Below are 11,432 nucleotides of genomic sequence, written 5' to 3' on the forward strand. Positions count from 1 at the left end.
GAGAACATGATGCTTTTATTCTCTTTGACCCTGGTTCTACTCACAATTTCATATCTATGGAGTTAGCCACCAAGCTAGGCATACAATCCTACGAGATGGGAGATATCCTACCCGCAGACAGTGCCTTCAAGGGGCAAGAAGCTTCAGTCACTCCCTTAATCGGTAAATTGAGGCTTCATGTCCAAGGCTATGTGGACAAAGAGGACTTCTTTATCTCTCCTCTCAAGCATGAGGATGTAATCCTAGGGGCACCATGGTTTGACCGCCTGGCTGCCCATGTTAAATTTCCTGAAAGGAGAATCTCCTTTAAGTTCAGGGAAAAGGACATGTATATAGATGCTAAGGAGATGGGTAACACCATCCCTACATGATTTTTGTTAAAGATTCTCAAAATGAACCTAATGCTTTAGCAAAAGAAAATAAAAGCAACCAAAAGGAATTAGAGTTATCCAATTTTCTCAAGGGGTTTCAAGATGTCTTTATTGACGACATCCCTTGTGAGCTACCTCCTAAACGAGGTAATGACGACCATGCAATTGAACTTCTTCCAGGAAGTTCACCGCCTAACAAACCTCCTTATAGAGTTTCTCAAGCTCAACAAGAGGAGATTATGCGGCAAGTGCATGAGTTAGTTGAGAAGGGCATGGTTAGGCCTAGCTCATCTCCATTTTGCTCACCTGTGCTATTAGTGCAAAAGAAAGACGGCACATATCGTATGTGTGTCGACTATAGAGCACTAAATAGGATCACTATCAAGAATAGGTTTCCCGTTCCACGGGTAGAAGACCTATTTGATAAGCTACAAGGATCGACCTACTTCAGTAGGATTGACCTAAAAAGTGGCTATCATCAAATAAGGATAGTTGATCAAGACATTGTAAAGACCGCATTTCGTACTACATTTGGTCTTTACGAATACATTGTCATGCCTTTTGGCTTGACTAATGCACCAGCCACATTTAACCGCTTGATGGAGAAGCTGTTCAGGCCTCATCGAACCTTCACTGGAGTGTTCTTTGATGATATTATCATCTACTCTAATTCATTGGAGGAACACAAGCAACACCTCCAGGTAATATTTCAAGTTTTAAGAGAGAATAAACTTTATGTTAATCGAAAGAAAAGTGAATTTTTCTTGCAAGAGATTCAATATTTAGGTCACATTATCTCTCAAGATGGAATCCAAATGGATCCATCCAAGTTAGAGGTAATAAAAGGATGGCCTAAACCAAGGAATCTTCATGAACTAAGAAGCTTATAGGTATGTGTGCATACTATAGACGCTTCATAGAAAAGTTCTCACAAATTGCGGGACCATTACATGACCTAACAAAGAAAAATGTCAGGTATACGTGGTCTGCTAAGGAGAACAATGCTTTCGAAAAGCTTAAAGAAAAGCTTATCTCTCAACCTGTGCTTACACTACCGGATCTCTCAAAACCATTTGAGGTCCAATGTGATGCTTGTGGTGATTGCCTTGGGGCTGTTTTGCTCCAAGAAGGGCACGCCATAGGCTATGAGAGTCGAAGGCTCGACCCTGTTGAGCAAGCTCTAGGCATATACGAAAAAGAACTCCTTGCAGTTCTACATGCCTTAGACTCAAGGAAGCACTATTTATTGGGGACTCCTTTCATTCTGCGAACGGATCACCAAAGTCTTAAGTACTTCATGACGCAGACCAAGCTCTCCGACAAACAAATGAGGTGGGCAAATTTCCTTTCGCAATTTCATTTTCATATTGCTCACATTGCTGGCAAGCATAATCAAGTAGCCGATGCACTCTCAAGACGCCCGAGAGTGAATGCGGTTTCCATAGCAACTCACAATGATCTATCTTCAATGATAGATGAGTATGCTATTGATCCCGATTTTAGAGATGTGATTTCAGCCCTTGCATTAGGGAAGAAAGAAGAACCATTTACTTTACAAGATGGTTATCTTCTCTATGGCAATAGACTATGCGTTACTAACTCACTACGTGAGAAAGTAATGTATGAATCTCATGATCCCCCATATGCAGGGCATAGAGGGATTCAGTCTACCCTAAAGGGAATTGAAACATATTTCTATTGGCCTAACATGAAAGTGAACATACACGAGTATGTTTCCAAATGTGTGGTATGTCAAAAGACAAAATTTGATAGAGGGAAGCAACTTGGATTGCTTCAACCCTTGCCAATCCCTAATTCACCGTGGGAGAGCATATCCATGGATTTTATCTTTGGATTGCCTAAGTCTATCCATGGGAATACAGGAATATGGACGATAGTAGACAGGTTCAGTAAACAAGCTCATTTTATACCTGTCAAAAAGACTATCAAAGCCCATCAAATGGCAACCCTCTTCATTTCACAAATTTTCAAGTACCATGGCTTGCCAATGTCCATAGTGTCGGATAGAGATCCTAGAATGACCAGTAATTTCTGGAAGGGTCTCTTTGAGAATTTAGGAACAAGGCTAAACTTCTCTTCGGCCTATCATCCACAAACTGATGGCCAAAGTGAAATAGCTAACCTAACCATTCTCGATCTACTAAAAGCCTATGTAACGGAAGTAGATCAAAGATCCCAATGGGAGAAGTACTTACCCTTAGTAGAGTATGCTTACAATAACACTGTACATACTTCTACAGGAAAAGCACCTTTCGAGGTAATTGAGGGAAGATCAAAAAGTCCCTTGCTACTTAAGGTACATGGGAAGATCTTCGCTGCAGATGAGTATAGCCGAGACCTACAAGAATCTTTCCAAAAGATTAAGGATGATATCTCTATCTCACAGCAAAGGCAAAAGGCTGCTGCTGACAAGCACAGAAGAGCCCAAGCCTTTAAAGAAAACGATTGGGTCTTGTTAAAGTTTCCCAAGGCTCGATTAAGGCACACGACGGGCAAGAATCCTACGGGCCACCAAAAGTACTATGCTAAACTAGCAAAAAGGTATTATGGTCCCTTCCAGATTCTTAGGCCAATCAATGAGATGGCCTATCAACTTAAGTTGCCCAATCATTGGCTCATACACAATGCTTTTCATGTGAGCCTCTTAAAGCCTTACAAAGGAGAGCCACCTCAAGAACCAACTATTGAAGACCCACCGGAGATCGAGGACCACGAGGAGGTGCTGCAGCCCGAGTCCATTCTCCGACATGAAGACAAGGTATTAAGAGGCGGTAAGACTATCCGACGATATCTTATTAAGTTTAAGAATTATCCTTTTGAAGATGATAGATGGATGCAAGGCATACAATTAAAGGATAACCTAAACCTTGTCAATGCTTACAATGCTTCCCAAGAGTAAGCAAATGTACAAAATGTTAAAAATGAACAAAAAATTTTGTCTTATAAGACTCTCTTTTTCTTGATTTGTGCACAAAAATGAAGTAGTATGCATGCTTAGATCAAGTTTGCGGAGACGACGTCTCCCAAACACCAAGTAGAGCTTGTCACTCTACTATGGAAGACTGATAGGACTAATGTGCAGACATGCTTGCGGCAGCCTCAGGCTCTCAAGCGCCAAATGGACTAGTCATCCATTATGGAATGATGTCGTAGGGTAACATAGGGATCCTCTACCCGCTAAGAAAATGACTCATGCATATGCTTTATCTTCTCTACACCATAGTCGAGGACGACTATGATTTCAAGAGAGAGGTAATGTCATAATAATCAATATCTAATTCTCCTAAATGATTTTCTCATATTAAACTGATCATTTAATGTGGGGAAGTGCCAAGGGAGAAAAAGCTAGAATATTGGTTAAGTTAGCAGACCGGCCACAGTAGGGATCCAAAGGAGGGAAAATAGGGATCCAAAGGGGGGGCCATCTGCAAAAGAGCCATGTGAAACAATGGGCCAAAAAGACCCTAAGGTTCAGCCCATTAAGACTTCCAAAATGCTAAGGTTCCAAAATTCAAAGGTTGTGTCCAAAGGTCAACCCTAGGGAAAATTGGATGCTTAGTGTGTGCCCAAAAAGTCTTTCTACATCCCTACATGGGAGGGGGCGAGCCCCAAAGCTAGGGGATGAGAGAGAAAGCCACACACACACACACAGGCTCCCTTTACACAAAGGGAATGAGGGACACATGTCAGCTCCCTAGGCCAGATGCCCACAAGGTGTGCCCAATTCCTATTGGAAGACCCTTGAAGTGGACCAATGAGAATTAAGCTAGAGTAAATCTAGTTTAATTAATTTAAAAACATTTAATAAAAGAAACCAATGAGAATTAAGTCTCCTAGAAGACTATTGGGCAGTCTCCCAAGGGGTCCAATGAGCATTCAGGAGCCCCATGGCTTGCCTGATTCCTATTGGCCAGGAGGCAAAGGGGTCCAATGAGAGTTTAGTTTAATTATTTAATTACCTAAAGCTCTCACAAAAGGGGAAAGGGGGACACATGTCTAAAGGCTATCACTTATGCTGCTTAATTCCTATTGGCTTGACCTGGGGAGGTCCAATGAGGCAAAGGCCAGACTTATTTAGCAGCTAGGGCTCGCCCAAGAGAGAGGGGGGGCTGATTTTTGCTTGGCATTGACACACACACTCTCACACTTGACCATGTGTGAAGGGAAAATACTCTATCTCCTCCCAAGCTTTAATGGAGAGCTCATCACCTACTCCAAGCTTGTGAGATAGAAGCCTACATCAACACTCTCTTGGCATGTGGATGCAAATCCAACCAAGAGCCAAGCTTCAATGCATGCTCATCTTCTCTACCAAGCTAATTACTAAGCTAAGCTATGTTAATATGAGTGATTATGTGAGGAGATGTACTTCTTTCTCGTAAGATACTTCTTTTTCCTCTCAATCTACTCTCATACCCTGCTAGCTCTCACCATCTTCGAAGGTGTGTGAGGTCTTGGGTCTGAGAACGGGGATAATTCAAGTTGTGTTTGATTAAGTGTTTTGCTTGGTGTATGAAGCTTCCATCTTCATTGCACTAGCTAGTCTTGAAGGAACACAAAGAATTGTATTGTACAATGTCTCTCTTGATGGGAGAAACCATAATACAAAGCCTTTTGGAGGGGGGACCGGCTCCATGCAAATCCGGTCTCAACTGTTGTCAATAGCTTAATTGCTCTCTCTCTCTTTTGAAAGTATTGTCGATGCTATCTAACTAGGTGTTATGCTTTTTGTTGCTCTCTCCACCCAAGCACTCTTGTAATTCTCATTAGGAATCTATTCTAATGAAATGCCCACTATGTTCATGCTAATTTCCGCTACACATAAGATTTTAGGCCATTAAATGTTACATCGCGTGTCCGGATTTAATCTACCTCGGGCTCCCCGCATCCACTTCTGTGCCGTCGATCCCCTTACCTACCCACCCACCCACCCCCCCCTTTCTTTAGTGTTATGTGTCACTTAGTGTCATGGCTTGCATGTTGTGTTTTTTTTTTTGGGGGGTGTGTGTGCGGAATCATAGTGGAAAAAGTTCTTGTGATGATGTTGCTTTAATTTGAGAAGTAGGAGTTTATGTGTGATAATGTCTACGCATGGCTTTCCAAGAGCTCATGATGCTGATGTAATATGAGAAGTGGACGTCATGTGGGATAATGTCTACAACTTCTTATGTTTACAGCCTGCAAGATTTTACGCTTCAGAGAGCATTCACAAAAATGTTGAGTTTCTTTAAATGTCTTGATGCTGAAGAGTGTCAATTTGCTGTCTCGTAATGTGTCCAATAGCCAGCGGGGCACACTGTATATATTGCAATGACAAAATCATTGGCGTCCTTCCCATAGCACCTTTACAAATTATTTTTGTTCATTGTGTCTTAACTCTACTATTTCTTAAATCATAGATTGTGTCTTAAAATTGCAGAGGTATTATGATATGGCGAAGTTGAAAAAAGAATTAGAGAAAAAGGACATGGCTCTCAAACAATTGCAAGCTAAGTTTATAATAATTTTCTTTCATAAATTTTCATCTTTATTTCCTCTCACTTGAAGAATCTTTGTGGCTTTCAGTGAAGAGAAACACCAGAAACAGCTACTCAAGAAGCGTGCGAGAAAACATCAAGGGGTGGGCGGTGCAAGTGTTGGGACACCACCGTGATGGCTCTCTACCATGGCAACAATGTAACATGTCTTCGGATATTTAAACGAAGCTGAATTTGGTGCAAATTTTTAATGCATTAGCCTATATTTGGAGATTTTGGTTTTGTTGGTGACAAGTAATAGTAATGCATTTGCTATAGTAAGCGTTGATAATAAGCTTGCTAGCCATTCACTTTGTGATATTATAGGCATCCAAATGGTAATTGGTAGCCATTATGTTTACAAAGCTTACAAAGGACAAGTCTGGTAATTGATAATAGCTTACAAAGGACAAGTCTCACAATTTGCTACCTAATATACCTCGTGTCTTTAGTTGTATGTTTTATACCTCATGCTTCAGATAAAATGCTTTAACATTAGGTGTAGCAACAATGTATCTATAGCCTTTAACTTTTAACGTTTTAGCTACAATTATAAGAGATCTAGCATATAAACAAACATACATATATACTTACATATATATATATTTATTTACTTATTTATTTATTTATTTATATATAAATATATATATATATATATTTGTGTGTGTATATATATTTATATATGTATACACATATATGTATGTGTGTGTGTGTATATATATATATGTGTGTGTGTGTGTGTACGTATATGTGTATATATATAATGATAGGAATGGGATCTTGCTAGTTAGGGTGGATCAAAGACAAACATCGTGCACACAAGTGGGTGTGTAGGTTAGATTATCACTCGAGCGAATTAAGTTCCAAGATCAATTAATTTGGACTCATAAACACGATCTTGAGTCGTTTGCTAACCCTCAGTCTAAACATGCTAGGTAATGCGAAAAATAATCGAGGTCGGGGGAGGTTTGCAAATCAGCCGGGAGCCTCATAGTGGACGGTTGGGTGGAAAGATGCACTATTCTCGTCTTCTCCTCTTCCAAGGTGTGCATGGTCCGGTCATGCATGCAAAGAGTCTTACATACACTGTCAAGGTCTTGGGTCGGGGGGTAGCGACTGTGAGCCGTCAATCTGCTCATCATAAGCTCACTATAAACAAGAGAGATGTAATGCAAACATGAAATAAGTTTATTTATTCATGAAATGAGCTTTAAGTAGCTCTATAGCTTTGCACCACTACATGCAAGATTATTCCACCTTTTTTCTCCTTGACTTATACTCTAAGTGACTCTAGGACACAGCTCACACCTTACAATCCTCCCCTTGAGGTTTGAACTAGGACAATACATTGAAGATTCTTTATCCACTAAAGACACATTATCCACACAGGATATCAATACATAACCACTAAGGATAACAAAAATTCCTCTTTGAAGAGGCTACAACTTGATGAAGAAAGACAACGCTCCAATCCAGGAGAAAAAACAAAGCTCTAATCCAAGAGCACCTTCGTCTTCTTCAATGCTTTATCTTCAATTGCTTCATGGTCTTTGTCTTCTAGCCACAGCTTGTTGGTGTCAATGATGTTGATGTTGCCATAGCTTTGTCTTGAGCTTTATTGCAAAAACAAGTGCAATACAAAAATTATGATGCAAAAACTACTACGTGGATACGAATGCTATTGCTGTCAAATTCCCTCCACTCGAAGTGAATTTTTGAATTTTTCCACGGTGCTTTGAAGCGGTCTTTGCACTTGGAGACTCTCTAAGGCGAGTGTCTGGAACTCCGTACATGAGCATGATGACATTATTTTCCTTAATGATAGATATAGTGACATACATTACAAGAAATTGTGCTTGGCTGCAAGATTTTCAACTTTAATGCGTACTTAAAAATTTTCCTTCAATGTGAAGTACCTCTTCATGTAAGTGAAGTCATCCTTCACAAAAGAATTGGCTTTTTCTATTTGCTCACGGAAGCCTTTGAAGCTTGAAATCGTCTTTGAAGTTTGCCTTTTGAAGGAGCCAAGAAAAAAATGACTTCAAGAAGATTGTGAGTACTCCCCCTTAATGAAGAGTGATGCCAAAAAAAGTCTTGCCGATGTTTGAGGATATGCTTTGATACTCCACCTTGAGGCCTTGAAGCTTTGAAAGTGCATTTAGCCTTGGAGGCCCTTTTGGGATGCTTGGCAGCTTGCAGAAATGGCCTTTTGTAAACAAGCCTGAGGCTTTGAAGTCTTGATGCAACACTCACGGGAAGCAGCTCTAGTGAAGCGAGACTTGGGGATTATGCATCTATTCAATATCATGTTCCCTTGACTCTCTAGGGGGGTGCAAATAATTAAGTTAGGATTCCTTATGTTGTTTGATTGTGTTCAATGGTGCCTCTTCCCACTAATATGCCTTCTAAAGGTATTCCTTGTGTTTTCTAGTGTGTACAGGAATGCGTTGTCGTTGTTAGGATTTTGAACTTCATGAAATCTTTCTCTTGTTCACTCTTCGAATCGAGTGCGATCATCAACACGAACATGTGTTTCTTGTCCATTAGCATTGCCTTTTTTTTTAAATCATCAATAATTGTCTGCTTTAACTGTGATTGGTAGCCCAATATTCAACACATTTGCTTAGTATTAAACATTAGATTCAATATAATTTTTTATCATAGTCCCTTGTTTAGGTTTAAGAATCAAGCAGTCTGACTAAGCTAGTTTGACCTAGATAGACATTAGAGATCCTCTCTTAATACCATGAGAAATGCCTTCGTAATTGTCAAAGGTTACTTTAGGTTCTTAATCCAATTTAGGAAGCATTGTGTGTAATGTATTAGTGCTTTCTAGTGGGCATAATCCTTATTGACCTTTAGTTTAACTATTACAAAGGGAATTTACTATTGTGATGAGCCTGGGAGGATAACATTGTCAATATGACCCCCCAAAGTTACAAAATTGAAAGGCAATGAAAAACAAACAAACAAAAGTGTCAAGAATGTAAAATCTTAATTTGCTACTTCACTCACACGTATTGCTTATGGTACTAGAGTCCTAAAGGTTCCCAGAGTTGGTGTTTTTCCTTAAAAAGAAAAAAGCCCAAGGCAGACAAAATAAGCACACATCAAAAATTGAATCGGTGTAAAAACTTTGGGAGGGCAAACAAAGAGAATAATTCAAATGATGATTTCGTAAGTAATTCCTTTTATCGTAGCTTAACTAGACGGTACTTTAGGTATAGCCTCTAGTCAGCCCTCGAACAAGAAATACTTTGCTCTCGCGATTAAAAAGCTTAATTGACCAGAGAGAATTGAGAAGCTTGTCCATGGTATTAATAGTTGACCTCTAGTGCCTCTCGACCGTTAAATTAGCGACCCGAAACTTGTTTAATTTTTTACCTTTACAATTGCTTATGCGTTTGATTATATTACAATTTAATGTTTTACTGCTAACAAATTGTTTAATATTCTGTTACCAATTAATTTGTGTGTCGACTCATTTGTGTGCCTACTCATTGCATATGCTTTTTAATTGTATATGAGAATTCAATTACTGTACCAATTTTGGTTGATTTTATAGTGTTTGAAGAAGACTAAGGAGATTCAATCTCAGATGCTTTTCCACCTTGATGAACGGGCTTCATCTCAATAGCTTCCGAGGATGGAATCTACATCAGGAAGATGGGCATGTTAACCCTCACGAACACCCTATCACCCTCGACGGACGCCTTATCATTTAATTTATCATCTATATGAGTCATGGAACGGACTTGTCGGTCCAATAGGTGTGTAGGTGATCGCCAATGAGAGGGCACCACTTATCTCATTTTACAGTATTTTTGCAACGATCGGCCATTGTAGGCGTCCATGTGTGAATGGGTCAGACTCTTACAAAATGTCTATTTTGACCTAAAACCCTCATTCTTTGAGGTGCAAGCTAAGAAGTGCTCTTGCTCTACCTCTGTCTTCTCCTCCATCATGTGCTCACGTGTGTATGTGTGTATGCTTGAGAGAGAGAGAGAGAGAGAGAGAGAGAGAGGCATTGTGGCGGCATCGATGGCGGTGAGGCGATTGAGCACGACGGTCGTGGCAGCTCCTTCTTCTTTGTGGCACAAGATCCTTCACAACGGAAGCATTGAACAGTGAGTGACACACCATTGCACCTTTAAGCTTGCTAGGACTGTCTAATTGTGTACTTGCATTCATTTGTGGCTTACACACGGTGTTTTGGCAAGTTCCGAGCCTCCAATACGTACGGCAAAGCGCACACCTATGCCTGGAACCTAAAGAGTAAGTGGGAGAACGACTCAGCCACTATCAAAACTCAAATATGGCTACCTATAACTCGTAGCCACACGAGCAGAGTGGGTACAAGAACACCAAACTCTAGCAAAGAGTAAGCTACAGATACATAGAAATCATGGCAAGGATTTGGAGAAACACGGACAAAATTTTCTTTTAAATTTGAGCAAAATCTCAAAACATCTCACCAAAACCGCATAAACCATAAAAAAACACTCAATGTCTTAGTAGAAAATCCACTTATGGTATACATGAATTGCTCAAATCTTGGCAATATGGCTCACTCTTGATCGAGTGTGTTCAAAATCCTTATAAACGTGTAGATCGGTCACCTGCAAGTTATAACTAGCTCATGCAGTATCCGCATATGCATACATAGCAAAAACCACACAAAAGCGTGTTGAAAATACTCTCTAAAGTGACACGCTGCTATACATAAGCACAATGGTTATGCCGCATAATCCACACAGGAAAAAGCACAATTAGTGAGCAAAATGCTTAGAATCTGGCACACTACCTTGTTGATTGAAAAGCTCGTCGATTGGAAATCAAACACATAGAACAATCAATCACCTAGCAGTTGTCGAAGTCTTCGTCTGAGAACCGATGTTGCTCATCGAAAGAAATTGGTTTGAAATGGTCTATCAAAGCCGCTATGTGTTGATGTGTGTCTTTGAAGAAGAAATCGATAGAGAGGGGGTCGTCGAGGAGACTCCGTCGGAGTTGAGTCGCCTTGGATGTGTACTAGAGGAGAGCCAATACCGTTCTCTCCCAATTTCTCTCCTAGGCAAGGATGTCGGCAAGTGTGTGGTTTTCTCCAGATGAGTGTGGGAGGAGAGTTGATGTTACAATCCAAAATGCTACAATCTACCTTTGCACAAATCTACCAATAAATCTCAAACATCAAGCTCTCCATAAGCTTAAATTGCATCTTCAACCTCATAATTTATCCATCCAACTTCGAGCACTTGTCGTGCTTCCAAAAGTGCATCATACTCGCACATTGTGCAGAACAAAAATGCTGAAATTTTTTGTATATAGTCAATCTAAGCTGGATATCAAAAAATGGTGAGGAATTTGCAAAGTAGTAGACCATATTAAAATGGAGAGGAATGGAGGACAGAATTTTCAAATGTGCAATCTACAAGGAGAAAACTGATTTGGAAAACAGTGTTGTTGTGCACACACAATTTTAAGGGCACCTTCACCTACACACTATCTTCCATACCCTCTTTTA

This window comes from Adiantum capillus-veneris, chromosome 21 (genome assembly GCF_014529385.1).
Source record: "Adiantum capillus-veneris isolate H3 chromosome 21, ASM1452938v2, whole genome shotgun sequence".
Lineage (NCBI taxonomy): Eukaryota > Viridiplantae > Streptophyta > Polypodiopsida > Polypodiales > Pteridaceae > Adiantum > Adiantum capillus-veneris.